Source organism: Lampetra fluviatilis, chromosome 27, assembly GCF_964198595.1.
Source record: "Lampetra fluviatilis chromosome 27, kcLamFluv1.1, whole genome shotgun sequence".
In the NCBI taxonomy this organism is placed as follows: domain Eukaryota; kingdom Metazoa; phylum Chordata; class Hyperoartia; order Petromyzontiformes; family Petromyzontidae; genus Lampetra; species Lampetra fluviatilis.
This window is the reverse complement of record NC_136301.1, coordinates 745,410-759,008: the sequence shown is the minus strand read 5'-3', so window position 1 is coordinate 759,008 and position 13,599 is coordinate 745,410. Positions and strand designations below refer to the sequence as shown.

Genomic DNA, 13,599 nt, shown 5'->3' with positions numbered 1-13,599 from the left:
TAGCGTGTCTTTAACCTCTATGAGTCTATATCTATGTGATGCGTGTGTGTCTATGGGTCTGTGTGTGTGTCTATGGGTTTGCGATATGGCTCCATAGTTTGGGTTGCATGGGCACAGTCGCACTGTGACTTGTCTTCAGGAATAGCAGGGGTCGTTATAACCCGGAGTTGTCGTTCAGCTCGTTAGGATCATCCACTCGTATGCATGTGCCTGTGTATGTATATGGGCAAAGTCCCATCGGTGAGCTCTTCCGGGAGTCAAGGCTGTGTTGGTTGGGTCATGTCGCCCGCATGTCCAGCCACCGCATGCCTAAACAGCTTTTGTTCGGCCGGATCGAGGGGGCTAAACGGGCGTGGCACGGGCTAGAGAAGAGATGGGGTGATGTGGTACAGGAGGACGTGGAGCTGAGTGGACTTGCCGATGACTGGTACCGGCGGTGTCAAGATCGGCCTCTGTGGAGGAGGCTCGTGAAGGACGCTACTGGGAAGTTGGAGGCAGTCGCCCTCCAACAACAACGGAGGGCGGAGGAGCGACGCTCAACAATGAGCGGAGCGCCGGGTGGCTAAAGCACAGCAAGTTGGCACAGTAGGGGGCACAGGTGGTGCATCAGCCAGTCATCTCGGTCATCTCAGTCGACCCGTGGCACCTGGGTCTGCCCCGTGACCTGCCAGCGGGCGTTCGACATTTCACGTGGCCTCAAGGTGCACCTAGCCTTGCACAAGCGTCGTGGTGACGTCACCGCTACTTAGTGGCGAATGGCGGTTGTTGTTGTATGTGTATGCCTGTGTGTGTTAGATACGCGCTATGTAAGGGGGATCGGTAGTGCAACGGGGTTTAGCGCGAACCGGGCCACCCGAGTTAGATTTCCGCTCACGGTCAACACCAGTGACTATTATCTCAATCTGTCCTGGCTCTCCCCTAGGTCAAGTCGGCCTCGAACGATAATGTCAGGAAGGACATGAGCAGCTCAGGGGATGAGGCAGTCGGCCAGGTGGAGCCCCAGTATTGAAGTTCTCTCTTCACAGTCGCACCCTGGAGGCTGCGAGAGATCGCGGCTCCTCTGGCCCTGATCCACGTCCTCGCTACTCCCACGGTCTCTGTAGGGGCGCTCCGCATTCGTCATTCACAGCCACTACAGCTCTATAGTTCGTTACCTCTTTGCAATATATTACATCTTAAATAGAATGTGGAACGGTTTTAAGCCCCGTTTTAAATAAGTATTTGTTCTTTGACACACTTGTTTAAAACAAATCTTATGGTGGTTGTCAAGGGGGGTGGGGGAAGGATGGCAAAGCAGCCCGTGCCTCTGATCGTTACCCTCCTCGGTTAACCAGAACATTGTTCCTACACCACCTTCAATGATATCACGGTTTAGATATCATTACTGACGTGGACAACAACAAAAATCAAACAACAACCAATACAGCAGTACACACATCACAACATACCACAAACACGAGGAGGGGTTGGACAGGGAGGTGGGGGAGTGGGGGGGCAGTTTGACAGCCAGAAAACAACAACAACAACAAACAACAAACGACGACGACTACGAGGACCACCACCAAGTGTGAACGCGCTTCCAGCCGCCAGGGGCGAGCGGGCGCTGTCGTGGTCGCGTCACGAGTCACGTGTCACGCGTCACAAGTCACGCGTCACGAGTCACGTGTCACAAGTCACGCGTCACGAGTCACGTGTCACGAGTCTGGTCTCCAGCCGCTCGATTTGCTGCCAAAGCGATAGACGAGGCGACGGCCGTCCACCCGCTCCAGGATGCCGCGCTTGTAGTAGTAGCTGTGGGGGGCACGGGAGGTAGGGGGGGGGGCACACGGAGGAGGATCAGAATCTTTATTTAGACTGGAGCAGGGTGAATCCGATGAGCTATGAAGCTCTTATTCTTCACAAATGTCCCAGCAGGTTACTGCAACAGCAAACAATGCAAACGCCGATAGGACGAGTGGCGGGGGGGTGTCCATTTGGAGGACGTCACCTGTTCATGATTATTAATGAGGGGGGCTGGTCGACGTGGAATGACGTCACGCGTGGGACACACAGACATTATTCTGTAATGACAGTAGTAAATCTGCGAGTTCACTCCTCTTATCTGCCGGTTTAGAAAGGAAACAACAACACGCCATGGCAGAATGGGGTGGGAGAGGTGGTGCCTTCTTGTTGCGTGATCAGAAGTCGCCTGAATGCATCTCAGAAGTAGCTCTGTGGTATCCGCTTCCACGGGCCGTTTGCTAAACACGATGGAATAAGCCGCGTCCGTTTCATTCCCGACACCGCTGAGTTCTCCCTGGACAACGCAGTCTGACCGTCGCATATTTCGTCGTCACCAAGACATCATCCCACAGTGACCCCATTCGATGCCATATTTCATCAATAAATCTTGACGTCAAACTATCTTTAAGATTCACGTCTTTTGTTGTTGTTGTTGTTTAAAACGGATGCCCGCACAGAAGCTGCCCGCAAAGAGCTGCAGGTTAACGACTCCCTCCCACACCCACCCTCCCCCACCACCCCCCACCCACCTCCACCCCCCACCCTCCCCACCACCCTCCCACCCTCCCCACCACCCTCCCCACCACCCCCCCACCCTCCCCACCACCCCCCACCCACCTCCACCCCCCACCCTCCCCCCACCCACCCACCCACCCTCCCCACCACCCTCCCCACCACCCCCCTACCCTCCCCACCACCCCCCACCCTCCCCACCACCCCCCACCCACCTCCACCCCCCACCCTCCCCCCACCCACCCACCCTCCCCACCACCCTCCCCACCACCCCCCCACCCTCCCCACCACCCCCCACCCACCTCCACCCCCCACCCTCCCCCCACCCACCCACCCTCCCCACCACCCTCCCCACCACCCCCCCACCCTCCCCACCACCCCCCACCCTCCCCACCACCCCCCACCCACCTCCACCCCCCACCCTCCCCCCACCCACCCACCCTCCCCACCACCCCCCCACCCTCCCCACCACCCCCCCACCCACCTCTACCCCACCCACCCTCCCCACCACCCATTCCACCACCCACCCCCCCAACCACCACCCCCACCCACCCTCCCCACCACCCCCCACCCCCAGTGTAGGGACGCAACCCGGCGGCTCTCTCACCGCATGGCGCGGCTCAGCTTCTCGTAGGTCATGCCCGGGTTGCGCTTCCGTTCCCCCCCAGAGGCGGGCGACGTCCCCGGCGCGCACGAAGCGGAACGAGCCGGCCTGGCGGTCCTCCCAGCGCAGCAGCCCCGCTCCGCCGCCGCCCTCCGCCTGGCCCAGCAGCAGGTCCCGCAGGAACTCCCAGAGCAGCGCTCCCCGGGACCCGCCTGTCCCCCGGCCAGAGGAACGTTGAGTTGGTGGTGGTGGTGCGGAGGGGGGTGGGGGGGTAGGTCGACGCGGGTTCGATGACAAGAGGATGAGTATAAAGGTAAAGATATCACCCCCCCCCCTCCCCTCGTGTAGCCTTTAACAGACTGATGGGGCAAGTGCTGTCAGCGAGCACCTATTATGAAGGGTCCGGTACACGGCACACGAGGGGTTGGTGGCCAGCAACCCCGCCCGGCCGCCTTTGTCTCCCCAGTGCTGTTGGGTTGTTGTTGTTACACACCGCACCGGGTACTCATTGAAGGCTGAGTCGACCCAGGGGGTGGCCAGGCCTCACCATGCTTGTGCTTGCGCTGTGCGCAGTGCACGTCCGCGGCTTCTGCCTTGACGCCTTCTGCCTGCGCGGGGGCTGCCCCGGGGGCTCAGCCTCTGGGGGTGTCGCTGGGTGGCGCTCTGCTCAAGATTCGCACATCGAACACACACACACATCGCATCGAACACACACACACACACGCATCGAACACACACACACACACGCATCGAACAAACACACACGCATTGAACACACACACGCATCGAACACACACACACACGCATTGAACACACACACACGCATTGAACACACACACGCATCGAACACACACACACACGCATTGAACACACACACACGCATTGAACACACACACACGCATTGAACACACACACACACACGCATCGAACACACACACACACACACGCATCGAACACACACACACACGCATCGAACACGCACACGCATCGAACACACACACACGCATCGAACACACACACACACGCATCGAACACACCCACACGCATCGAACACACACACACACGCATTGAACACACACACGCATTGAACACACATACACGCATTGAACACACACGCACACACGCATTGAACACACACACACACACACGCATTGAACACACATACACGCATTGAACACACACACACACACGCATCGAACACACACACACACACGCATCGAACACACACACACACACACGCATCGAACACACACACACACACACGCATCGAACACACACACACACGCATTGAACACACACACACGCATCGAACACACACACACACACACGCATCGAACACACCCACACACACGCATCGAACACACCCACACGCATCGAACACACATACACGCATTGAACACACACACACACACACGCATCGAACACACCCACACGCATTGAACACACATACACGCATTGAACACACACACACGCATTGTTGTTGTGGGTAGGGGTTGTAGGGGTTGTAGGGGGTGGCCACACACACCGCTCGGGTCGCGGTCCTCTTGGCACGCGTACGCGCGCGCCATCTCGGCGAGGTGCGCGTGCATGCGCGCGCCCAGCTGCTCCGAGCCGGCGGCCTCCTCCATCCGCCGTCGGCTCATGGCGAGCAGCGCGGGGCCGTCCACGTCGAGCGCCTCTGCGGGGATGCGCGACGCGTCGGCGCGCGCGCCCTCCACGTGCCACGCCACCCACTCGAACACGTGGCCGCGGTCCCAGCGCGCGGGCGGCAGCGCGCGCCACGTGGGGCACGCGCCCGCGGGGGCGAGGAGCAGCAGCGGGGACGACGCAGCGTGGACCGGCAGCTGATGTTGTTGTTGCTGATGATGTTGTTGTTGTTGCTGCTGGCGTTGGTAGTGGTGGTGGTGGTGATAGTGGAGGTGGTGGTAGTGGTGATAGCAGCGGCGGCGTAGTCATGTCGAAGTCTTGCACGCTCCATGGCGCGTCCACGTGGCCTGTGCGGAACGCGCGATCCGCGTGCGTCAGTCGACGCGACCCCGTGTGGGGTGTGTGTGGTTGTGTGTGGGGGTGTGTGTGGGGTGTGTGTGTGTGGGTGTGTGTGGGGGTGTGTGGGTTTGTGTGTGGGGGTGTGTGGGTGTGTGTGTGGGGGTGTGTGGGTTTGTGTGGGGGTGTGTGGGTGTGTGTGTGGTTGTGTGTGGGTGTGGGTGTGTGTGTGGGGGTGTGAGCTCCTCCGGCAGGCAAGGCTGCGTTGGCTGGGTCATGTAGCCCGCATGCCCAGCCACCGCATGCCAAAACAGCTTTTGTTCGGCCGGATCGAGGGGGCTAAACGGGCGCGGCACGGGCTAGAGAAGAGATGGAGTGATGTGGTACAGGAGGACGTGGAGCTGAGTGGACTTGCCGATGACTGGTACCAGCGGTGTCAAGATCGGCCTCAGTGGAGGAGGCTCGTCAAGGACGCTACTGGGCAGTTGGAGGCAGTCGCCCTCCAACAACAACGGAGGGCGGAGGAGCGACGCTCACAACAACGAGCGGAGCACCGGGTTGCTAAAGCACAGCAAGTTGGCACAGTAGGGGGCACAGGTGGTGCATCAGCCAGTCATCTCGGTCATCTCGGTCAGTCGACCCGTGGCACCTGGGTCTGCCCCGTGACCTCCTGCCAGCGGGCGTTCGACACTTCACGTGGCCTCAGGGTGCACATGGCCTGGCACAAGCGTCGTGGTGACGTCACCGCCACTTAGTGGCGAATGGCGGTTGTTGTTGTTGTTGTGGGGGTGTGTGTGGGTGTGTGGGGGTGTGTGGGGGTGTGTGGGTTTGTGTGTGTGTGGGGGTGTGTGTGTTAGATGTTACATAATGTGGGAGCCAGAGGACATCCCTGTCGCACCCCAAGGTGTACAGGGAAAGGCTTACTATCTTAATTTTAGAACTTTCGTGACTGCAGGAATTATTATTTGGTTCTTTCGGTTAAGTCACGTCTAAAGATAAAATAATAAATTAAATTAAATAATAGAATACGACGTTTCGATTGCAACACAAGCAATCATCATCAGGTATAATGAAATACGTAATCAACCAGGCTATGCGTTAATTGTGTGTTGACCGACCCTCTGTGTTGTATTACATTACATTTCGATATTTTACTAGGTTATTTAATTTTAGTGTGTCTTTCTCCTGATTTTCAGGCTTGCTTGCTGTGCCATCGTACTCGCAGCACCACGTTTTCTTTTGGACCACTCATTGATATGCTAATTTTTTCTAACCCCCCTCTCTCTCTCTGCCTCCGCCCCCCCTCTGTCTATTTAAGGCCACCCCACAGAGACGATCACCCCCTCTCTGTCACCTGTGTTGCTCTCGCTATGTATGTATCTTGTGATATCTGTCTGCTAATATGTCTGTCTATAGTTTTCTGGTTAGATATTATGTCGCTATTTCATTATACCTGATGATGATTGCTTGTGTTGCAATCGAAACGTCGTATTCTATTATTTAATTTAATTTATTATTTTATCTTTAGACGTGACTTAACCGAAAGAACCAAATAATAATTCCTGCAGTCACGAAAGTTCTAAAATTAAGATTGAACCACTTCTACGGGGAAGTTTTAAGCTTATCTTTTTTCTCTCTCTCTGGCGACTTGTTTTCTCTGCCTGTGTCCTCTTTAGAATGTTCACACTTAAATTCTAACTTAGCAATCTTTGAAATACGTAATCAACCAGGCTATGCGTTAATTGTGTGTTGACCGACCCTCTGTGTTGTATTACATTACATTTCGATATTTTACTAGGTTATTTAATTTTAGTGTGTCTTTCTCCTGATTTTCAGGCTTGCTTGCTGTGCCATCGTACTCGCAGCACCACGTTTTCTTTTGGACCACTCATTGATATGCTAATTTTTTCTAACCCCCCTCCCTCTCTCTGCCTCCGCCCCCCCTCTGTCTATTTAAGGCCACCCCACAGAGACGATCACCCCTCTCTGTCACCTGTGTTGCTCTCGCTATGTATGTATCTTGTGATATCTGTCTGCTAATATGTCTGTCTATAGTTTTCTGGTTAGATATTATGTCGCTATTTCATTATACCTGATGATGATTGCTTGTGTTGCAATCGAAACGTCGTATTCTATTATTTAATTTAATTTATTATTTTATCTTTAGACGTGACTTAACCGAAAGAACCAAATAATAAAGGCTTACTAGTTGGCTGTGTTGGGTGGTGGCGGGTTTAACGACACGTTGACATTTTTACGCGATCTAACCCAAACAAACCTGCATTATGGATGTTGTTCAATATTAACACGATACTATGAACACACACCTCTACATGTCTTTAATGCTGTATAACGACAAAATAATAACGCTTTTATTTACGTGGGCCCTCTCTGAAGCTATCAAGGCCCTGAACAAATGTCCCGTTTCCTGAAGAATTAAGATTTCCTGAAAAATTTAGTTTTCCTGACGAAATACGTTTTCCTGAAGAATTAAGTTTTCCTGAAAAAATAAGTTTTCCTGAAGAATTACGTTCCTGGAGAATTACGCTTCCCTGAAGAATTAAGCTTTCCTGAAGAACTATGTTTTCTGAAGAATTAGGTTTTCCTGAAGAATTAGGTTTTCCTGAAGAATGAAGTTTTCCTGAAAAATTCAGTTTTCCTGACGAATTAGCTTTTCCTGAAGAATTAGGTTATCCTGAAGAATTAGGTTTTCCTGAAGAACTACGTTATCCTGAGTTCGAATCTCACTCACGGCCAATCACCGGTGACGATGATCTGAATGGGTCCCGGGGCTCCCCTTTGTCGACTCAGCCTCAAATGATTACCTGGTGCGGCGTCTCAGCATCGCCACTGGGGAGACAAAGGCGGCCGGGCGCGGTGCTGGCCACCCACCCCGTCGTGTGCCGTGCCTGCCTGCACGGGTGCGGCTCGCTAGCAGCAGCACTTGCCCCAGGAGGCTGTCAAGGCTACACGATGGGGACGTCTCATCTTCGATGCACCACGTACCTGGGTACATCGCTGCGGGGTGCTCGTGCGCCGCGAAGCGCAGGGAATGCGTGGGGTCGCACATCCTTCGCGTGCCTCCCTCCTCGATCGTCGGACACCTGCTCCGAGGTGACACCGCCACGCTTTTATCAACCGCGTGCCCCCGCCACGGCATTCCCGCCTCTTGATTCGAATCTAAACAACTACATCTGGCTGTCCGCCTGATGGCGCTCCCACAAAGCAGTCCGGCAAGTCCTCGCTGAACGCGGGACTGGATGCGTTCCTGAAAAGCGCCGCCGCGTTCAGCGAAAACTATTTTCCCGTGAATACTGTAACGATGAGGTGTGGCGAGATACGACGTGCGAACTACTACGCACACACACACACAGTAATATCGTTGCGGGATAGGTCACTGCGGGTACGCCGTTCCGCGTGCTCTATCACTGTACCGCCGAGCCGCGCAGCTCAAGAAAGTAGTTCGTCGTCGACCTGTGCAGACACCGCGTTGTAACGGGATGCGCGTTCCGCGTTATAACGGGATGTGCACATACGTGGAAAGAGAATGAGTGAGGCGAGATGAGAGACACCCCGAATTCAATTCACATTGCATTTGTGAAATGCAACGTCCATATGGTCATGCCATGAGTAAAATATATATGGAACTTGTTTGTAAAAGCAGACAATGCAAGGCACAATACTCGCTTCACGTGCGCGAGCAAGACCACAAGGCTCACGGTGGATGGACAACATCAAAGCATGGACGAGACTCACTCACGCTGGAACAGACAAATGAGGATAGCAGAGGACAGAAGTCAGTGGCGAAGGGTTGCCCGGGGTGCGGCCAATCCTCGGATCGAGGATGGCTGAAGACAAGACACGATCCTGATTTGAAGCTTTCGTGACTGCAGGAATCCATACTCTTTGGTTCTTTCGGTAAAGTCACGTGGGTAGAAATAAAATAAAATAAAACCAATCACGACGTTTAGATCGCAACACAAGCGATCCTCATCAGGTGGGACAACCACAGCAAGAAAATGCTGAAATAGGCGAGAGAGCTGCCGTGGCAAGAGGTTATATAGGTAAGAAAGGGGGGAGAGAGAGTGGCAGGTGGTGTGGGGTAGGGGGGGGGGGCTGCGTGGGCGCTAGGGGGAGAGGAAGTGAGGCTGGGGGGAGGGGGAAGTGGGCGGGGCTAGAAGTGGGAGGGAGGGGGGGGCAGGGGAAAGGGGGGCTGGGTGAGCGCTAGGGGGAGAGGAAGTGAGGCTGGGGGGGGGGGAGTGGGCGGGGCTAGAAGTGGGAGAAGGGGGGCAGGGGAAAGGGGGGCTGGGTGAGTGCTAGGGGGAGAGGAAGTGAGGCTGGGGGGAGGGGGAAGTGGGCGGGGCTAGAAGTGGGAGAGAGGAGGGGGCAGGGGAAAGGGGGGCTGGGTGAGCGCTAGGGGGAGAGGAAGTGAGGCTGGGGGGGGGGGAGTGGGCGGGGCTAGAAGTGGGAGAGAGGGGGGGGGCAGGGGAAAGGGGGGCTGGGTGAGCGCTAGGGGGAGAGGAAGTGAGGCTGGGGGGGGGGGGGGGAGTGGGCGGGGCTAGAAGTGGGAAGCCGAGTGGGACACGGGGGTAAAGTAACTAGGAAAAGGGTGCTAGTAGACGGCAGGTAGGATGGGAACAACCACAAGCAGGTAAGGCTTTACCTGGTTGATAACATCCTTCCAATGATTGCTCAATTTGTATCCATCTTTTCGGTTGAAGTTATGTCAATGTTTATATATCTGGATGGCTTCATGAACAAAACTTTGATAGTTGCCCGAAGGTTTGCGTTATAGCAGTGGTCAGCTACGGCAGAGGTATTGGTTCTGCCGTGTTTCAGATCTGCCTTGTGTTCGCGAACACGGTCCGAGACATGTCGTTTTGTTTCCCCAATGTAACAGCCACCGCAGGTACAACTCCGTTTGTAGACTCCATGGTATTGCATGTCAGGAATGACCTCCGTCACAGATGGGATTAGATCACGGATTTTGTGTACTGTATTGAATCGGACCTGGATCTTGTGGTTGTTAAAGATTTTGGAAATATTTTTGGTTTCACCTGCTATGTATGGTAACGTGATGGTCTTGAATGGCTTCTCAGGGCTGTCACAGTGGAACTCGCTGCACTGTATGCGTGCATGCACGTTGGACTTCTTTCGGGGGTGCGTTAAGCGTCAACGTGAAGCTGTCGATGTGGACGGCCATGCACCCTGGGGGACATGCAAACACCTCGGCAATCTGGGTCGGCGTGGTTGTGTGTGTGTGACGTGGTTGTGTGTGTGTGTGTGACGTGGTGGTGTGTGTGTGTGTGACGTGGTTGTGTGTGACGTAGTGGTGTGTGTGTGTGTGACGTTCGTGTGACGTGGTTGTGTGTGTGACGTGGTTGTGTGTGTGACGTGGTTATGTGTGTGACGTAGTTGTGTGTGTGACGTAGTTGTGTGTGACGTGGTTGTGTGTGTGACGTGGTTGTGTGTGTGACGTGGTTGTGTGTGTGACGTAGTTGTGTGTGACGTGGTTGTGTGTGTGTGTGACGTGTGTATGACGTTCGTGTGACGTGGTTGTGTGTATGTGTGACGTGGTTGTGTGTGACGTGGTGTGTGTGTGTGACGTGTGTGTGACGTTCGTGTAACGTGGTTGTGTGTGTGTGGCGTGGTTGTGTGTGACGTGATTCTGTGTGTGTGACGAGGTGTGTGTGTGTGACGTAGTTGTGTGTGACGTGCTTCTGTGTGTGTGTGACGTGGTTGTGTGTGTGTGACGTGGTTGTGTGACGTGATTGTGTGTGTGTGAGGTACTTCTGTGTGTGTGTGACGTGGCCTCAAATGACCTCCTCCAGCCACTCACCCGCCCTCTCGGTGTTTCACTTTTATGGAGACTTTACGAGCTGTACTTTCAAAGCGAACGAGTTCAGGTGGTAGCTTGACTTGTGTTTGCTTGTTGAATGGGTTGTCTGTCACTCAGTAGCTACTTATTACTGTGAGCGCCACTGTGCACCTGACAAATTCAGCACGTAGGCCAACTTTGAAAAGTCGTCGATTGCAGGTCCAACGCAGCTGTGTGGTGGTGAAGCAGCAACCACGTGGCCTCGTGTGTTCGTCACGCGGCAACTTTGTTACGTGGCTGCGTCGGGTGGCGGAGGGTAGTACGAGACAACATTTTACTTGCTCGGCGAACTCACCCAAAAATCTATTATCTATTCATACGCCAATTTAAAAACCTGCCCGTCAGAAAACATTACGAAAGTAACGTCTCTCTCATCAACCCCCACGGTGTGCACAGATGCAGTCTCCAGCTCATATCGTCCACTCTCCTCTATCCACTCTATACATGTGCTATGGGGAAGGTTCATTGCCCGAAACGTCGCCTATCATGAACACAAATGAAGCAAAATGCCTTGCTGATCTCTTAAAGGAGCATAAACCACCATCACGCAAACTCCGGTCATCATCGCAGCAGCAGCAGCAGCAGCGGCTTTTGGCTGCTAAGCCATCAAACAAAGACGGCGGTGGTCACCACTTCGCGCACTTTCAGATGGGCTTCTGTGGCCGTCTGGAACGCTCTTCCTTCCCATATGAGGAAGCCACTGGAGCTATGATGCACTTTTAAACCATCATCGAGATTGACAAACTCATTGCACCTCCGATTAGCGCGGTTGGCTACGCACGGTGCCTTTGTAGGCCACGCAAAGTGTCATTGGTGACTATGCGGAGTTTGTATTACGACGATCGCGCTTGTGCGCCACCGCGACCCTCTCGGTGTCGCGCCGACGGACAAGGCGATGACGCCGCCACGAGGCCATCGTCCAAACGGGTCCTCGTCATCGACGTGGAAGGCGACGATGGCGATGCACGTCATCGGCCGGACAATGTCTTCTGCTGGGACGACTCGCAACGAGGACGAACGCGGCCGCGTTATCTACGCGCCCCGCCGCTGCTACCGCCCGCGAGCTGCAATCAACAACCCCGAGTCGCTGCCGCTCCTCTCTCCCTACAGCTACCGACTTGGCACAGATAATCGCCACGCAACACACCCGTGGCTATAGAATCGCGTGGTCAATGTAGCAATATTTCAAATGGCAACTCGACGAACGACGCATTGAGGCCGCGACGCAGCTTCGCCACGAGTGCGATGCAAGACTCTGAAATCGGTTCAGAAGTTTGCTATTTTGGGGGGGGAGGGCAGGGGGGGGGGGGCAGGGGGGCAGGGGTCATCGTGTCTCCCGTGCGGGAGACAACCCCACGAAGCAGTGGGGGAAGCGAGACCGGAGGCTCGAACCAACCCCCGGTGCTCGCCGTCGTAGCAGGGGCGACCTACTTGCTGCACTGCCACCCATGCAGGCCACGTGGGTGCGGCGTGCGGGACTTGTGGAGGTTTGACAGGGGGCTGCCCGTGCAACGTCGTTTCTGAGTGTACCCAGACACGTAGATCAATGCATTCACTAAGCCCGGACATAACTCAACGTTCCGTTTCCAAGTTTGACAGGAGACGCAAAGATTCAGTCAGATGCCGGTCTGTTAAGAGTATAGCACTTTGTTTAAGAGTATAAGACTTTGTTAAGAGTATAACACTTGGTCAAGAGTATAACACTTCGTCTGTTATTAAGAGTATAACACTTTGTTAAGAGTATAACACTTTTAACAGACCGGTAGAACGAATACACTGAACACATACGCGCTTGAAACGTTCCGAACTCGACAAGTTATGCTGTACGCCGATGTCGACATAGACAGTGTTGCCATCTCATAGGCAATGTTCTGCTACAACATCATCATCATCATGGTGGCGTCAGTCTTAGAGGAGAGTTGACAGGAGGTCTCTCTCTGCGTCTCGTGACGCGTGGCTGTGTGAGCAACCTTCACAGAGCCCACGGCAGTCGCAAGGCGGAATCACGGAGCGCGTGTTAGGACGGTCCCGCATGTCCCCGCACATGCACACACACCATACACATGCACACACGCACACACACATGCACACACCACACACACGCAAACGCACACACACACACATGCGCACACACCACACACATGCACACACACCACACACATGCACACACACCACACACACGCACACACACATGCACACTCGCACACACACCACACACACGCACGAACACACACGCACACACATGCACACACACACGCACGAACACACACGCACACACATGCGCACACACGCACACGCACACACACGCACACACACACAGGTGGTGGTGCTACGGAATCGCGACCTACCTCTCGTGACGACGCCGCCGCCGCTGTGAGACGAGGTCGCTAGCCGCTGTAGGTGGCGATGGTCAGGGTCGATGGCTTGATGGTAGTGGTGGTGGTGACGGGATAACCGAGCCTGCGGCGGCGTGGGTGAAGCCGGTCCACCCTGCTGCCTCGCTCACCACCCCCACTCACCCGCAACCCCCTCCCCACAGCAAAGTGGTGAGCAGCACAGCACGTGCCACTCACCTGGGTAGCCCCCCACCCCCCACCCCCTGGCTTCTCTCGCCAGAGCA

The 13,599-nt window shown here is 54.9% G+C and overlaps 1 pseudogene; it reads right to left on the bottom strand.

Annotated features, from left to right (window-relative positions):
• Window positions 1-1,285: 1,285 nt before the first annotated feature.
• On the bottom strand, window positions 1,286-8,171 carry LOC144942494 (ETS-related transcription factor Elf-5-like; annotated as a pseudogene).
• Between the last annotated feature and the right edge of the window lie 5,428 nt (window positions 8,172-13,599).